Source organism: Notamacropus eugenii, chromosome 4, assembly GCF_028372415.1.
Source record: "Notamacropus eugenii isolate mMacEug1 chromosome 4, mMacEug1.pri_v2, whole genome shotgun sequence".
Taxonomy (NCBI): Eukaryota; Metazoa; Chordata; class Mammalia; order Diprotodontia; family Macropodidae; genus Notamacropus; species Notamacropus eugenii.
Window position 1 is genome coordinate 157,803,525 of NC_092875.1, and position 18,103 is coordinate 157,821,627.

Genomic DNA, 18,103 nt, shown 5'->3' on the forward strand with positions numbered 1-18,103 from the left:
TCCACAGCTACAACAACGTAAATGGAAAGAAAAAGAACTACAGTCAAAAGTTGCCAAATTGCAAAGAACAAGCATGGCCCCAAAAGAAGATATCTCTCTCTCTCTTTCCTTTGCAGAGGTGGGACATCCATCCGTGTGGAACATTGCATCTATTCTCAGACTTTGATGAGCTAATTGGAGTTTTTTTCTCTTCCTTTTTTTTCTTTTAAAAGTACTATTTATTATATGGGATGGCTCTCTAGGAAGGAGCAATACTAGGACAAATTTTAAAACAAGCATGCTAGCCACTGTTCCAATCAGTGAGAGGAGAGTCATCTCCGATAGCACAGAAGGAATCAATTCTGGCAGCTGAGAAAAGAGCCAGCTATGGAGCAAGAATCCAGCTCCTGAAAGGGAATCGTTATTTATAGTTTCCCTTCACTTCTTTAAGAGTTGGAGATGTAGGAGGGGGTTAGCAGTGATAGGGAAGAGGCAGATGGGAATTCACAGAACCACACCCTTATCGATCCTCCCTCATGGACCATGGGAAATGGTATCTAACTTACCCAGGGGAAGATGTCCCACCCAATAGATAGCAGATCAGAGAAAACAGTTGTGGAGTCAGTTTGTCAAGAGACAGGGAGACTGGGAACTGGAGTAGAAATTCTGCTTGGGAGATAGCAGGGCTTAGAGATGAGACTGCAAGGGAGAAGCAGGGCCAAAGGGTCCAGGAGAGTAACTGACCCAGCAGAGACAACATACCCCATGAGTATGAGGATATCTCAAGAAAACATGGAGGGAAAGGAGGCCTACAGTGCCAGGGTATAAGTGGTCTTGGAAACATGTTCCCTGTCAATGTGCCTCTCTACTTGTGGAATCTGTGTATGTGTTTACATTTCCACTGATATTGTATATATTTGTGAGAGAGTATGCTTTAGATTAATAGAGGAATGTTTTATTACTATTTTTGTGCTATGCTATTTCAGTAAGTCCTTATGCTTGGATTTCTTTGTATCAACTTGCTGATTATTAAAAGTGAACACACTGACTGGGGATGCAGGAGTCATAGTTTAGAATGGAGTCAGGGAGATCAAATAAAAGCTCTTGCAATGATTCTGATGGGCTCTGCTTGAATATTTCACGCTTCTCCAAAAACAGATATAAACAACACCCAAAGCAGTCTATGATTTTCCTTTTCTTCCTTTTCCTGCAGTGTTTGAAGCTCCCAAATTGTATCTCAAGTCATTCCATCAAAGCTTTTCAGTTGCCAATGCTATGGTACATTTCCCTGGGTTTTATGGATGACCTTCTCCTGGGATTTTACATTACAAAATCAATACAAAAAAAAAATCAAACTCCCCTTCACAAATCAAGCATCCTTTGAGAGCAGTCAGGTGTTGGTGGATAGCACAGCATGCACTGAATTCAGCATCACTACTAGATATTCATCATTTTGACACTACGTGCTCAGTAATTCTAACCCTTAAATGGAATTGCTTACTATGCTTAATTTAATGTCTGCTTTCATAAAAGGATTGATAATACACAGCTGCTGCTGCAGCTTCCAGCAAACATGTATATCTTAATTGATTTCATCCAAGAAGATGGCATGCTTAATATCTTTAAAAGTATAGGATTTCTCTGCACAGCAGAATCAAAGGAAGTGATGAAGGTGGAAAGAAACCGATAAAATGGAGACAAAACCCAAACCCTTTATTCAGTTTCCTCGGAAAATAAATGGACTCGTTGCTAAAATGCCAATGGAACAGTATTATCGTACATGGATAATACATTTAACAGTTTGCAGAGTGATCACATTTGATTTTCCCAATAGCCCTGTGAGGTGGAAAGAGATAGAGACTGTATTTGTGGTTTCACTGGTATAGAGAACTCCTGGGTAGGAATGCAGGTCAGCACCTTCTCTACAATTTGGTATTAGAAAGTTTCCTGAAATGCTAAGAGCTTAGGTGACTTGCCCAGGGTCACATGTGTCAGACAGACAGATCCTTAGCCATTTGACTCCTAATCAACAAGGATTTGTTAAGTACCTACTATGTGCCAAGGAGGATGGTAGGTACAGTTGATACAAAGACAAAAATGAAACAGTCCATGCCCTCAAAGAGCTTATATTCTATTAAGGGGAAAGAGCTTGTATATATTTATATACAACATACATACAAAGCTAATACCAAGTGAAGGGAAGGTTCTGGCAGGAAAAAGAGACCAGAAAATGTTTCCTGCAGAAAGTGTCACTTGGGCTGAGTCTTGAAAAAAGCCAGGAGAGGCAGAGGTGAGAAGGTGGGGCTTCACCAAGTTTCTTACCTGAACAAAATGGAGGTAATTCCTTAGTAGTCTCTATCAGTTCAACAATTTGTCTGTTTTGCAAAGAAGTAATTTTGCTTGTAGAAATTCTTTTCCCATCAAACCAACAACTGAAGGAAGAGCTATATAAATGTATCATTAAGAACAAATATCATGTAATATTTAGTTGTTTATAATCCTGTTCCTCTTTCCCAATTGATTTTTGCCCTCTCCAGAGCTGCTGTTCTCTCTTCTCTCAAAACTCCCTTGATTTCCCCCTCATCACACCCTCTTCAGCAGAAGACTTTGTCTCATACTTCAGTGAAAAAATAGAAACCCTTCCCTATGAGCTTTCTCTTCTCTCCTATTCCACACCTCAACATTTCTTGCCTTATTCCCCATATTCTCCTCCTTTACTTCAGTCTCTGATGAAAAGATAGCCCTTCTCTTCAAGGATAAGCCTCTACTTGTACATTTGATCCCATCCCCTCCCTTCTCCTTCGGGAGACTGTCCCCACAACTATCAGCCACTCTCAACTTCAATCTCTTCAATATATACTGGCTCATTCCCCACTACCTACAAACATAGGCAGATCTACAGCTTTTAAAAACCCTCATTTGTCCTTATCGTCTCCTCAAGCTATAATTTTATACCTTTTGCAGTCAAACTCCTAGAACATCTACAATTATTGCCTCCACTTTCTCTCCTCTCACCCATTTCTTAACCCTTGGCAATCTGGCTTCAACTTCATCATTCAACTGAAATTGATCTCTCCAACCTCTTAATTGCCAAATCCAATAACCTCTTCTCAGTCTTTATCCTGATTATCTGCAGTGGACACTAGCAGACCACCCTATCTTTCTGGATATTCTCTCCTCTCTGGATTTTAATAACATTGTTTCCTTTGCTGAATCATCACTCATTTCTCTTGTATCTAGGGGTGCACCTGAAGGCTATGTATTTAGTGGGCACCTCTCTATAACCCTCTCTCTAATAAGTTCCCACAGATTCAATTATCTCTACTGTAACTCCCCAATCCAGTCCTGGAACCTTTCCTGAGCTCCAGTACTATATCACTTAATGGACATTTCAAACTAAGAAATCTTGGAGATATTTAAAACTCAGTTTGTCCAAAACAAAATTTATCTTTTGCCAAAAACCTACTACCCTTTCCCCAAACTTCCCTCTCTCTTTTGATGGCATCACTATGCTTCCAATTACTCAGGTTTGGGAGTCACACTTGACTCTTCAATTCTCCCTCATACATTCCTTTTCCCATATTCTTTCCATTGCCAAGTTTTGCCAATTTCACCTCCACCATATATCTTATATATATTTCTTTTTCTCTATTCACAGAACTATTATCTTAGTTTAGACCTTCGTCTGAACTATTCAGTGCCCTAATTGGTCTCCCTGACTCAACTCTCTTGTCCAACTCATCGTCCACACAACTGCCAAAGTGATATTCCTAAAGCTTAGGTCTGACCTTGTTGTTCTCTACATCAAGAAGTTCCAGAGTTCCTCTTGCCTCTAGGATAAAATACAAACACTTCTATCTTTCAAAGCTCTTCATAATCTGGTTCCAGCCTACCTTTCCAGACTTTGTACTCATTACTCCCTTTCACCAACTCTGTAGTCTAAACAAACAGACCTTCCACATGGATTCCATTGTGATTCCGGTAATGCCCACCCTTCTCTGCCTCAGAATCCTCAGCTCGCTTTAAAGTTCTCCTAGTATCTCTACCACCAAAAACTACCTTGCATTTACTCTACATATATTTAGTTGCTACTTATGTAGGTACACACTTCTCCCAGTAGAAGTAAGCACCTTGAGGGTAAATAATGTTTCATTTTTATCTTTAGTTCTCCTGTGCCTAGCATAGATAGACAGTAGGAATAAATGCTTGATTGTTTTCTTTATGGAAGTAGTGGTGGTAGAGGCTTAGGCATGGTGGCAAAGTACTTCATAAGCATTTTCATTTGCAAAGAAGCATGCTTATGAAGCAGGCAAACATTACCATTCCCATTTGATAAGGGAAACATGACTCAAAGTAGATTGGTCTTATTTACACTTACTTGACTCAATGGCAGAATTCAGCACGTCTGAATCTCTCATGCCTTACTTAGAATATAAAATTGCCCTGCCTCCGTAATATCAAGGACTAAAAGGTTCTCTGTAGTTTGATCTTAAAAATCAAAATACCTCAACTACAGGAAGAACATTTCTCTTCTGTTATCAGCTAAATAACCAAAAATATATTTACTTTTTAGTTAGAAGTCAAATTTGTACTCTAACCACTTTGTGGTTCATAAGCCTAGGTTTGCTTTAGTATCACTACTTGGATCAGTCCTGCTTCTCACCAAAAAGTTAAAATTATCACCAAGGCTGAATAGTTTTGTGAGAAGGGAGTATATATCTACATGACTTTGGCCTTTAAAACAAATGAGTGGAAAATATTTATTGAGCTCTTACAATAAACAAAGATTTTATGTAGAGTCATTAAGTCAATCAATCAGTTTTTCTATGTGTCAGGTCCTAAAGATCTTAGGACAGAAAGGTAAAAGTAAAACAGTTTCTACCCACAAGGAGGTAACATGGTAATGAGTGAGTCAACACTGATCCCAGGATAAACTACTCACTTTCTGACAGGTGATGGACTCAAGATGCAGAATGAGGCATATATTTTTGGACATGGACCATGTAGCAATTTGAGTATGCAAATTTGTTATAACTGTCTTGGTTTTATTTTCAACAAGGGAGGAGAGGAAGAGAGAAAAAATGTTTATTAAATAAAAAAGCTTAATTTTTAAAAGTAAAAACAAAGTAACCTCAGAGGGGAAGAAGTCACTGGTATTTGGATGAGAGACCAAGAAAGGCCCCCTGTAGAAAGTGTTGCCTGAGTTTGGAGGAAACTAGAAATTTCAAAAGGCACAAGTGAGGAGGAAGAGTAGTCCCGGCATGGGGGACAGAGAGTTAAAATAAAATAAAATAATTTTAAAGTCCAGCTACAGGAAAATGGAGAGCAAGCAGGCTAGACTGTGTTGTTTGTGATGATGAATAGTGAGTAAAATGAGGGGGGAAAGGTAGAAATGGGCCAATTTATAAAGATCATTAAAAGTCAGACAAGTTTCTATTTGATCCCAAAGGTTACTAGAAAGGCACTGGAGTCACTTTAGTGGCTTTGTGGATGGTGAACTTAAGTAAGAAGAGGCACAAGGCAGAGAAAGAAATTATTTTCTATGACAAAATCATCCAGGTGAAATAATAAGGGTCTGAATCAGAGTGGTGGTTATGTGAATGGAAACACATCAGAGATATTGTGGAGAGGAAGCAGCTAGATCTGGCAAATGACTAGATAGTGTCTAATTGTATTGAGAGTTTGAAAATGGTGCCCTGGGCAATAAGAGAGAGAGCTTTAGAAAACAGGTGGGATTAGGGGAAAACATTCTGTTCAGTTCTGGACATGTTGGGTTTGAGATGCCTATGGGACTTATGGTTTGAAATACCCAAAGGCAGCTGATGGATGTGGGATTGGCACTCGAAAGAAGCTAGAACTTTATGTATGTACATGAGGATATATGCACACGTTATATTACATGTATACATGTATATGCATGTGCACACATATAGAGAAATCATCTGCTTTGCAATTTCTCATCATAAAGAAACCATACTTCACCTATTTCTATAATTTAAAAAATTTAAATATGAAAAATAGAAAATACAGCCAGGATAGATATAATTTGCTCCTGACAATTAAGTTGCTATATCTGGACAATGAGATGCTTCCAGAATTACAGAGGATATCCTATCTATCACAGGTCCAATTTTGATGCTTCCTCCTCCCCCGAACCAGTTAATATTGATAATGGAGCTTCTGGAGGAACACTTTTTTTTTTCCTTCAAGAGAATATCGTGTTATGTATAAGTTGTAGACTGTGAGACTTGGATCTTCACCTCACATTCACTGCTTACTTTCTATTAAACCATAAGCAAGTCACTTAACCAGTCCATGCTCTCTTATTCATAAAATGTAGATAAGCATTAGCTGCTCTACTTACCTCAAAGGGTTATAAAGAGGATAGAATGAGATCTCATCTATGAAAGCAGTTTGTAAGATTAAAGAACTGGAGAATCCTGCTACCAATAGGGTTGGACTTATTTTAAGTCCTGGTACCATCAAGTGACTTGCTCCAGTTATATAAAACTAATTACGGGTAAGACATGGAACTTGAACCAGATTTTCTTAACTCAAAGCCCCATCCCTCTCTATCCACTACTCTCGAGATGCCTCACAGGGTAAATGTTAGGTATTCATTATGAGTTAAGAAAAACATACTACAATTACTAACTACATTGGAAACATACTCAGATTCAGGGCAACTAAGTAATACATCAGCCTTTAGCTTATATCATAAGATCACAGAGCCATAGTTGGACAGACTCAAAGACAATCTAATCCAACTCAGGGAGGCTACCAGGCCAAGGTCACAAGGGTGGTAACTGTCAGAGGCAGAAGCCGCTCCCCTAGAGTACCATTGCTTTTTCCCCACAAACTAGATGCTGCCTCCTTATTCATTATAACTCACTGATTGAACTTAATCCTGTCCCTTGACTTACAAACTAAGCAGCCTTTGCAAAGAGGAGACATTTAGTTTTAGCTGGTGGAAAAAATAAGTGGAGGTTTCTTAAACCTGAAAAATAGAAAGTATTTTCCAAACAGTGTTAGGAAAAAAGAGCTTCATCTGGAAAAGTTTCTTTTGCTGGCTTGGAATCTTAAGTGATATAAAACACACATAAACAAAGATAAAGTTGTAGTGTTTGATAAACCCAGACCCTTCTATCCTCGCTCACTGCTCCCCTCACCACCACTCATGAAGTAAGGGCACTTTATGGGACAAAAACTGTTGGGAAAATTGGAAAGCTATCTAGCAGAAGATAGATACAAGCCAAGGCGGCTATCTCCAGTCCTTCTGATTTATTTCCTACCACTGGACCCAGATGGTTTCAGAGGAGGAAGTGAATCAGCCAGTGATCTTGCACAGCCCTCCTCACTTAAATCCAATTCACTAGCAGGTCACAGCATCATCTTCCTGATGTCATGGTCTTCCCTGAGAATAAAGCACAAACAACACTCTAAGAATAAACCAATACTTCATGTCACACACCAAGACAAGGTCCACGTGGATACCTGACTTAGGTATAAAAAGTCACATTATAAATAAGAGGAGCAAGGAAGAAAATGCCCTTTGCAATATGGATACAGGAAATTATAACCAAATAAGCAATAGAGAGAATCATAGATTATTAAAAATGGGCACTTTTGATTGCTGGCAAAGAAGCAGAAACACTTAAAAGTCAAACTCTAAAGCTGGGGGATTTAATAATTAATCTGAGGAAGAAAGTGGGAATCTAGTGTTTGAATCAGGAATGGCAAAGTCGATGATTTCCAGATCTATCACTGTACATATATATGTATATGTGTGTGGGGAAAGAGACAGACAAGACAGAGACAGAGAGACTTCTCAGTTTCAGTCCCACATCATCAGCTGCCTACTGAGCATTTCAAACTCTACGTCCTATAGGCATCTCAAATTCAATATGTCCAAAACAACAAAATATGTTCCCCTAATCTCACCCATCTTTGGAAGTTCCCTCTTACTGCTGAAGACACAGTGATCCAGTCACCCAGATTTACAGCTCTCAATATGATATAAAGTATCCAATCAACAAGAAAAAGAATGATGGTTGAAAATTTGGGTCACCTCCTCTTTCTTCCCAGATGTATTACATATGGCCCTACAGAGTAGACCCAAGAGCAATGGATAGAAGCTTCGATGAAGCATTATTTTGGCTTGCCATCAGGAAAAGTTTCCTTAATTGCAAGTGTCCAAAAACAAACTGAGAAGTATTGGGTTCCCCCTCACTGGAAAAGGCTTGTTAAGTATCTTACAATGAAGATTGTTCAGGTATGAATTGGACTAGATGGGGCCAAAGTAATTCCCAACTCTCAAACTGATTCTGTGCCTGGATGCTACCCATTGTTTTACCATGCACAAGATGAAAGAATAAACCTACTGTATACACTTCTAAGACAAGGAACAAAGGAAAAGTTCATAAAAACTAGGGTTTGCTGATTGTTTGTTTTTAATCTTGCTAAGAAATGGATTGCCCACCTCAAAAAAAGCAGAATACAAAATGGTGACATAACAGAGTAGTGGAAATCATTTAGAAAAAAAAAAAGCCATACCATGATGTATGTTGCTTAACTGTCATCATTTGCTAAAATGGAGAGTGTCCAATGAGAGTGGAGAACAGAAGTGAAGAGTTACTAGAAAGAGACAACACACACACACATTTATGGATGACTATTTTAAAAGAAAAAAATAAGAAAAATGATTGCTAAAGGCTTGAATCTGAAGGCAGGAAAAGTCATCCATTCTCATATACACCAGAATTACCGACCTGTTAAAACAGGGACAAGTTGGACAGCATTCTTTGGCCAATACTCAGTTGATGAATTAAAACTTCAAACAACACCCAGGAATATATAATCTGAACTTGACGCAACTGCTGAAGGAGAAAAGCTAATTTACATATATAGCCTTAGAAGTCCTCTATTATTTGGGGGGAAGAGTATGGTAGATTTTTCAAATAAGTTCTCAGCAGTTTTTTTTTTTGGTTTCACTAGTTTTAAACTCCACAAATTCAATTTCAGTAAGTTTCTGCTTTCAAAGTTCAGTTGTCCTAGAAAGAAATAAAGCTTTGAAGATACCTACATTCTTTACTTACTAATTCTCTGTGGTGTTTTGTTGCCAAACACAACAATGTAGTAGCATTGTAAATCCAGGCTTCAAAACTCTTTTACTGATGAGAGTAGGACAGAACACAAAGAAGGATTTTAAATTAGAGTAAGCCTTAATTAAGTTCCTTTTTTTGGTTGACAATTCAATCTTCATGGTTTCTGAATTGCCTTAGTTCCTTTTCTTCATAAGTCTATTTTTTGAAGTAATCCCACAACAAAACAAATCCATCTTCGGTAGTTCCTAACTAGGACTATTTGCAAATTCACTAATTAGTGGAAAATTATACAAGTCAACTACAATTCTTTATTTAAGCTGAGGATTTAATTTAGTACTGCCTCCCAGTAAGAGAGAATATATTTAAAGTCTGACATTTCTTGGCAGGGTCCAGTCTTTTACAGAGTTTTCAAAAGGAGGAGAGAGGTTGGTTGTCATACTTAAGCTAACTAATGACTATCTTTTGGAACAAAACAAATAGGTCCATGATCAATAAAGTTGCACATAGTACTCTCCATTAGGATATTTGCCCACATTTATATTTTCAGCCTTAGTATCTTCATGCACATAAAACATTTCCCAAATCCGTTAAACACTAACCCTAAGTGTAATCCTTTTTGTCAAAAGATTAATAAAAAATGAGGTTTCCATATTCATTCCGCACCTTACAAAGCAATTAAGTGGCACAGTCAATAGAAAGTTGGGTCCGGAACTAGGAAGCCCTGAGTTCAAATGTGGCCTCAGACACTTTCCAGCTATGTGACCCTGGGCAAGTCACTTAACCTTTTTGTCACTCAGTTTCTTCTTCATCTGTAAAATAAGAGAGTTGAACTCGATGACCTTGAATTTTCCTTCTCAGCTGTATCTTTACAAACTGCTTTTAAGGAAAATCAACTGGGCAGTTGCGTAGAGCACGGATTAGAGAGGAGATAATGGAAACAGGAGGACAGTCACCTTACTTTCTATGCCTAAAATGGGTCAGATACAAAAAACAAAATCCTGGGATAATTAGGGTCTATGTTCACTACACTGTCTTCCATAACAAACTTCTTCATAGCATTAACATCAAGTGATGACAACTATTATCCCAGAAACATAATAAAAGGCAAGTCTGTGGAAAGCTATATTTTCTAACATAATTGAAGTGTAATCCACATTGGTTATAAAGAAATCTCAAGTGAAATACCTCAAATCAGGGACTACCACTGAAAGGCGGGGAACCTCTGAAGCCATATGAGGCCCTCCAAGTCCTCAACTGCAGCCCTTTGACTGAATCCAAACTTTACAGAAAAAAATCCCCTTAATAAAAGAATTTGTTCTGTAAAACTTGGACTCAGTCAAACACCCAAGGCCCTACAAAGCCACATGTGGCCTCGAAGCTGCTGGTTCCTCACCCTTGGTACCTCATGCTCATCAGACTGGCTAACATGGCAGTAAAAGAAAATGACAAATGATGGAGAGGATGTAGAACACTTAATGCACTGTTGATGGGGTTGTGAACTAATTCAACTATTCTAGAGAAGTATTAGAACTACCCCAAAACTTTTGACTATCAAACTGTATGTACTCTTTGGCCCATCAATACCATTAGGTTTGTACTCCAAAGAGATCAAAGAAAAAGGAAAAGGACCTAAGTGTATACAAATATTTAGAGCAGCCCTTTTTGTGGTGGCAATAAGTTGGAAACTGAGGGGATGCTCGATAACTGAAGAATTGCTAAACAAGTTATGGCATATGATTGTTAGGGAATATGATTGTGCTATAAAAACTGAAGGGGATTGTTTCTGAAAAACCTGAGAAGATTAATTTGAATTGATGCAAAACCAGAATGCACACAGTAACAGCAATACTGTTAATGATAATCAACTGCAAAAAACTCAGCTATTCTGATCGATACAATGAACTATGACAAATCCAAAGGATCCATGATGAAAAATGCTATCCATCTCCAGATAGAGAACTGATAGACTATGAGTGCAGATTAAAGCATATTTTTTCTCTTTAATTTTTCTTGCTTTTTTTCTACAACAAGGCTAATATGGAAATACACTTTGCATGACTTCATCATGCAAATTCATAATGAGTATCTCATTTCTTGCCTTCTCAATGGGAGGGGAGGGGAGAGAGGCAGGGAGAGAACTTGCAACTGAAAATTAAAATTAAATTTTAAAAAATTACCTCAAATCTCATTCCTTTCTTTCCCATCAGGGAAGAGCTGTAGATTACAAAGGATGACACCGTGATAGATTGAACTGAAGAGACTGATTTAAACCTGGGAGATTGAACTCAGATAGGAAAATCTGAAGCTTGCAACCCTCTAAATTGGTTCTGAAATCCAGTCTGCTGGAAATTAAGAGTATACGGTCAAACATGCAATCTACTTTCCCACACTTCCTCAGCTCTGTAAACTGCAGCGCATTCTATAGAGTCAAGTGAAACAAACTGTCATTGAAGAGAATAAGCAGATGTCACCTAAAATCATATACCTGAGAATGGAAAGATTTGCCTGTTGTGCTACTTTTCACAAGACTGACACAGCAACATTTACTAAGGAACCAACCTACCATTTTATACTCACTTATGCTTTAAAGAATCTCAAGATTTCTATGCACTTCATAAGCAAAAAGAGGAGAAAAATTTAACTTAAAAAAACTCATAAGGCAAACAAATATCAAATAATCTGGTTAAGGTTCCATTCAAAGCAAGACGACTTCTGCCTACACCTGCAACCACAGCACAATGAAAATGTTTATAAAGTATTTCAAAATATCTATATAAACTGGGTGCTGCCTACTGATACCAATTACAACCTTTTCATGATTTCGTGATTTGCTTTAACAAAATCTAAATCTAAACAAAATTTAATACAATCTGGTAATCAGTCTTCTAGAATATAGTAAGCATCTCCAGATTTAGGTAGACCTATTATTAGATTTTGGGGGTAGCTAAGTATTTCAGTGGATAGAGCACCAGGCCTGGAGTCAGGAAGGCCTGAATTTAAATCTGGCCTCAGTCACTTACTAGCTGTGTGACCCTGGGCAAGTCACTTAACCCCTATTTGCCTCAGTTTCTTTTCTGCAAAATGGGGATATGCTGAAGAAGAAAATGGCCAACCACTCCAATATCTTTGCCAAGAAAACTCCAAGAACTTTCACACAGAGTCAGATATGACTTAACAGCTTAAGATTACTCTATTACTAAACTTTCCAGCTAGTTATAAGACCTACCAGTTTGCTTTCCACCAGCATAGCCTTGAAAAACCCAGATTCAAATCCACATAACAAGAATAGGACTTTTAATAGAAGCTCATTATATTAAAATTATATAATTAGATGAAAATTATAAATGAAATGTATTTTCTGAAGTCCCTTTCAGAAATCTATAAAAAAATATATAAAAAAGGATAAAAAAAGATAAACAATAGGATAGGGAAATAGTTAATAATCATAACTGGGAATGGGAATGGGATAAGCTCATCCATAAAATGGAAGCAAGTGGATAGCAAAATGCAGAATTCAATAATGTTATTTATGAGACACACGTGAAACAGAGTAAAAATAAAGGGTTAAGCAGTTTATTATGCTTCAGCAGAAATAAAAAAGACAAGGCTAGCAATTATGATCTCAAAGCAAAAGCAATTAAAAGAGATAATCAAGTATACTCTATTTTGCCAAAAGGTACCATAGAAAATGAATGTCAAAATTTTTTATATCGTTTCTCTGACAAGGGTCTCATTTCTCAAATATATAGGAAACTGAGTTAAACGTATGAAAATTAGTGCCAGTCCTCAATTAATAAATGGTCAAAGGATATGAACAGTTTTCAGAGGAAATCCAAGTCATGTACAGTCATATAAAAATGCTCCCAATCACTATTGATTAGAGAAATGCAAACTAAAACAACTCTGAGGTACCACCTCATATCTATAAGAAATGTTGAAGGGGAAAGTAGGCACACTAATGAACTCTAAGTGGAGTTGTGAACTGGTCCAACCATTCTGGAAAATAATTTACAATTATGCCCAAAGAACTATAAAATTGTGATTTGGCTCAGCAGTATCACTAGGTCTGTACTCCAAAGAAATCACAGAAAAAAGAAAAGAACCACATGTACAAATATTTATAAACAGCTTTTTCTGGTAATAAAGAAACAGAAATTGAGGAGATGCTCATCAATTTGGGAAAGGTTGAACAAGTGGTGGCATACAATTGTGATGTCATACTATTATGATATATAAAAAATGATGAGGTGGGTGGTTTCAGAAAAAAATACGACAAAACCTATATGCAAAGTGAAGTAAGAAAAATCAGATCATTATGCACAGTAAACGGCAATCTTATAATAATGATCAAATGTGAAAGACTGGCCCACTCTGATCAATACAGCGATCGAAAATTCCAAAAGACTTATGAAAGCTATCCACTTCCAGAGAGAGAACTGATGCAAACTAAAATATAACTTTCTCACTTTACTTTTTTTTGCCTTTTTCCCAATATGGCTAATACGGAAATATTCTGCATGATTTCACATGTATAATTGATAACATTTTGGGGCCTTCTCAGTAGATGGGGAGGGAAAGAATTTGAAACACAAAGTTTAAAATATCTTAAATTTTAAAAAATAAATATAAATAGACAAAAGCTAAATTTAAAAAACAAGTCAAGGTCTCTTTCTCAGAAGAAAAACAGATTTAAAAAACTTTAATACCTTTTGCTTTCCTCTTCTCCCCTGTAAACTGGTATTAAAATCCTCTGCCTTTCAGAAATTGTGTATTTCTATTCAAGCTTTAAACTGTCAGACTTAAAATGAAAAGTTATCACTTTAAATGGTGGTATCAAATTCACCCTTCTGAATTTGGTACTATGTTAGGGGAGGCAGCAATAAATTCTGGCCATAATTTCTGCTCATGCTTAAAAATCAAGCACACCTTCATCTATGCAATGAAACTTTAGTCTTAATGTTTATTTTCATACACTTCTTTATAAATCCTTAGTTTTCAGAGATTATGGGTGTTTTTAAAAATCTGTTTTTATTAAGAAAATAGTCATACCACCCACTTCAACTAACATCATTTCTAAATAATATCCTTTTACCAATCAGAGAGCCCTGCTTTAAAGTCAAGCATTTGCCACTGTCACACTATTTCAGTGGAACTTGCTTTTATCATGCCATTTCCTCTAACAAGTTCTTTTTTTCCTCAGAACCAAATATATTAATAAGGTGATATATACCTGGTATATGGCAACATAAAAAAATGAAATGCTTTTTTGTAAGGAAGAAATTTCTAAAAGTGGACACATCAGATCAAAATGCTTAACGTGTATAGTGCTCGGTTAAAATAGATTTGTCTGATAATTATGACCAATCTTGTCCCTATAGAATAAACTAAGAAATATATCATCCCTTCTTTTTGCTGTAGAGATAGGTGACCATGAGTGTAGAATGTGACATATGCTGTCAGACCCAACAGCTGATTTTGCTTATCTGTTTTTTTCTTTGTTAAAAGGCTTGACTGCTTGAGGAATCAAGGTTGGGGGAGAAGAAAATATCAGGAAATGATTGTGACTTGAAAGCAAAAGTCAGCAATAAAGCATTTAAAAAACTAAAACAGAGCAGTTGCAATGGACAGGCCTTCAAAGATAAAACATTTCATAATGCAATATGATTTTACAAAATCAATGTAGTACCCCTATATAGAAATATCATAAATATATCATTAGAAATAATTACAGAAATCATTTTCCAAATTGATTTAAGGTAACAAAATTGTTGTTCCCTTGCCCCTACCAAGGCTGTTATGATGCTTCTACCTGTACTGTAACAGGTTGTAGTTATCAGCACAAAGTTATGGAATAGTTTTTCTTAGAATTCCTTTTCTTAAGATTTAGTCTTCTCATCTTCAAAAGAGCCTTCATCAGACCTCAAAAATCATCAAAAACTCCTTCAATAATAGTCCATTATGTAATTTATCCTTATTATTAAATTCATTTTCCTTGCTCTAGATCAACTCTTAATTTTCCATGACATATTATGCACCCAATGTACTCAGTCTCATTCATATTTCCTTTTCTGACATTTCTCATTTTAAAGCTGCACCTTGATTCTGTACTAACTTGTTTATTCTGTACTAACAACTCCACACCACAGAAATACCTTCAAATAATTTCTGAAGAAAACTGTTTTCCTAATCAGTTACTCTAACTTGTTCAATCATTTCAGTCATATCTGACTCTTCATGATCCAATTTGGGTTTTCTTGGCAGGTACTGGAGTGGTTTGCCATTTCCTTCTCCAGCTTATTTTGTAGATGAAAAAACTGAGGCAAACAGGATTAAGTGACTTGCCCAGGGTCACACAGCTAGTGTCTGAGGCCCGACTTGAACTCAGAAATATGTCTTCTGGTACTCTATCACTCCACTGTGTCACGTAAGTGGCACAGAATAGGTACTTAATGTTTCTTGAATACTCAATTAGCATTTTTAAGCGTCTATGTACTAGGTACTATGCTAAATGCTGGCGATAAAAAGACATACCTAGAATGAGCCCCACTCTCAAGGAGTTCACAGTCCAATGGAAGAGATGACATGCAAGTAACTACGTACAACATAACACATAAAAGATAAATTGGGGTATTCTCAGAGGCAAGGCACTAAGATGTAGGAGGACTAGGAAAGGTTTCTTGCAGAAAGTGGGACTTTAGCTGAACTGTAAAGGAAGGGATGTTAGAAGGAAATGAGGGAGACAGCCAGTGAAAATACTCAGGAGTATCTGGTTCAATACACTTAAGAGTTGGGAGATGGGAGTGTCCTGTTCATGGAACCACAAGGAGACTAGTGTTATAGGGGAGTAACATCTAAAACTAGAAAGGCAGGAAAAGGCCAGTTTATGAAGGGACTTAAAAACTAAATAGAATTTTATATTTTATCCTGGAAGTAACAGAGTTCCTGAAGTTTACTGAATAGGGGAGTGATATAGTCAGACTTGCATTTAGGAAGATCAATTTGACTAGAGTTCTACTTGAAGCAGGGAGACCAATCAGCAGGCTATTGCAATACTACAGGGGCAATAAAAGATGTTTCACAGAAACAACAGAATTTGACAAGGGAGACACCTTAAAATGCAACATATTTTAAATATTAACTTAAAATTTAACCCAAAGGGGCAACTAGGTAGCACAGTGGATAGAATACCAGCACTGAAGTCAGGAGGACCTGAGTTCAAATCAGACCTCAGAAATTTAGTTGTGTGACCCCAGGCAAGTCACTTAACCCCAATTGCCTCCAAAAAAAATACCAAAACCAAAACAAGTTAACCCAAAAAGTGATCTCCAAGATAAAACACAAAGCCCTCTGGCATCTAGACTCTTCATAACTTCTTCCTAAATTTCCAGTTTTTTTCTCTTATTCCCCTCCTTTAATTCCACACATTCGTCCATATCGTCCATACTTGTTATTCTTTGCACAACCCTCCATATATCGATCTCCATGTTTTTGCACTGGCTAACCCTCTACCTCACCCCATGCTGAACACTCTCCTTCCCTCCAACTCCTAATTTCTCTGGCTTAATTCAGTACTCATCTTGAATTTTACCTTCTGTAGATGACCTTTTCAGGTGCCCTCAATTTCTAATGCCTTTTCTTCTGAGATTACCTTCCACTTACTCTGTAAAAATCTTTTATGTCCCTAGTAATTTTCATGTGGGTCTATCCTATTAGTATGTTGAGTTCCTTTAGGGCAGGGAGTTTGTGCCTTGCTTTGTATCCTTAGCACATTGCCTGGCACATAGTAAGTACTTACTAAATTCCTAGTGATTGACTAAACTGATATATATCACATATTACATGTGGTCCTTTGGGGAATGAACAGTAACAGTTAAGACACAAACTTTTAATACCTTCCTAGCAGTAGAGATGATGAGTCTGCATGAGTCCACTTGTCCATACAGTCTTCCCTTGTGATCAATGGCATATATTGTGGTATGTAAGATACAATCTCTAACAATGGAGCAGATGACAGCTAATTGGCCCATTTAGGGATCTATGACCCTGGCTAGACTCATTTCAAACTTGATGCAAATGTGCAGTCATGAAGTCCTAAAGGTCATTTTTAAGACTGAAATGGAGTATGGTGACTTACTATAACCTTGGTTCTCCTCTGGGATATGCTCATGTCTATTCATCAATAAGGCCACCACTGAAAATTCAATTAATATGCTTTTAAAAACAATCCCACATACAACCCAAGGGCTTTGTTATAAATTATTTGTTGTAATGAGAAGATAACTTGTGGTAGGGGCATCAAATTTCAGCCTCTTGATGTGAATTTCCACACCTGACCTATTGGAGAAATATTCAATTCTAGTCCTTCTCATGGTTGGATTAGATAACCTCTAATACATCTTCTAGTTTTAAATCTGTGATTCTATAACTCTAAGAAATGAGGATAAAGAAATACTAAAACACTGATTAAAAAGCTACATCATATATTTGAGCACAAAAACTAGTAAATCTGACAGAAAACAGATTACAAGTATTGAGCCCTTTCAAAAATTTTAAGTTATACAAACACAGTTCACACCCATTTTATGAAAAATTCAAAATGGGAATAAGTATACTTATTCAATGTGTACATCAACATGAAACTGTAATTTTAATCTGTAACATTAACTTATTACAATTTTTATATCAGGCCCCAATGGCTTTGAATTTCTATAAGGTACTTTCCACTTAAAACCATGTTTTTTCCCCTCCTATATAAACTTGTTTGTTTTCTTCCTCCGACTACAATTGCCAGCAATTTGGTTACAGCTTCATGGATCAGTGCAGCACAGTACAAATTTCATTTATGGGGAAAGTTTGTAAAAAATGAAATAGTTTTGTTTGCTTTTTCACTTAATTTTTTAAAAGTGCACAAAAAGGCATTTAAGGGAAAATGTAGCATCTCAGAAGAGACTGTTTTAAAAGAAAAAGGAACAAAACAAGAAAGCAAAATGTACTCAATTATGTATTTGTACTACAAGAAA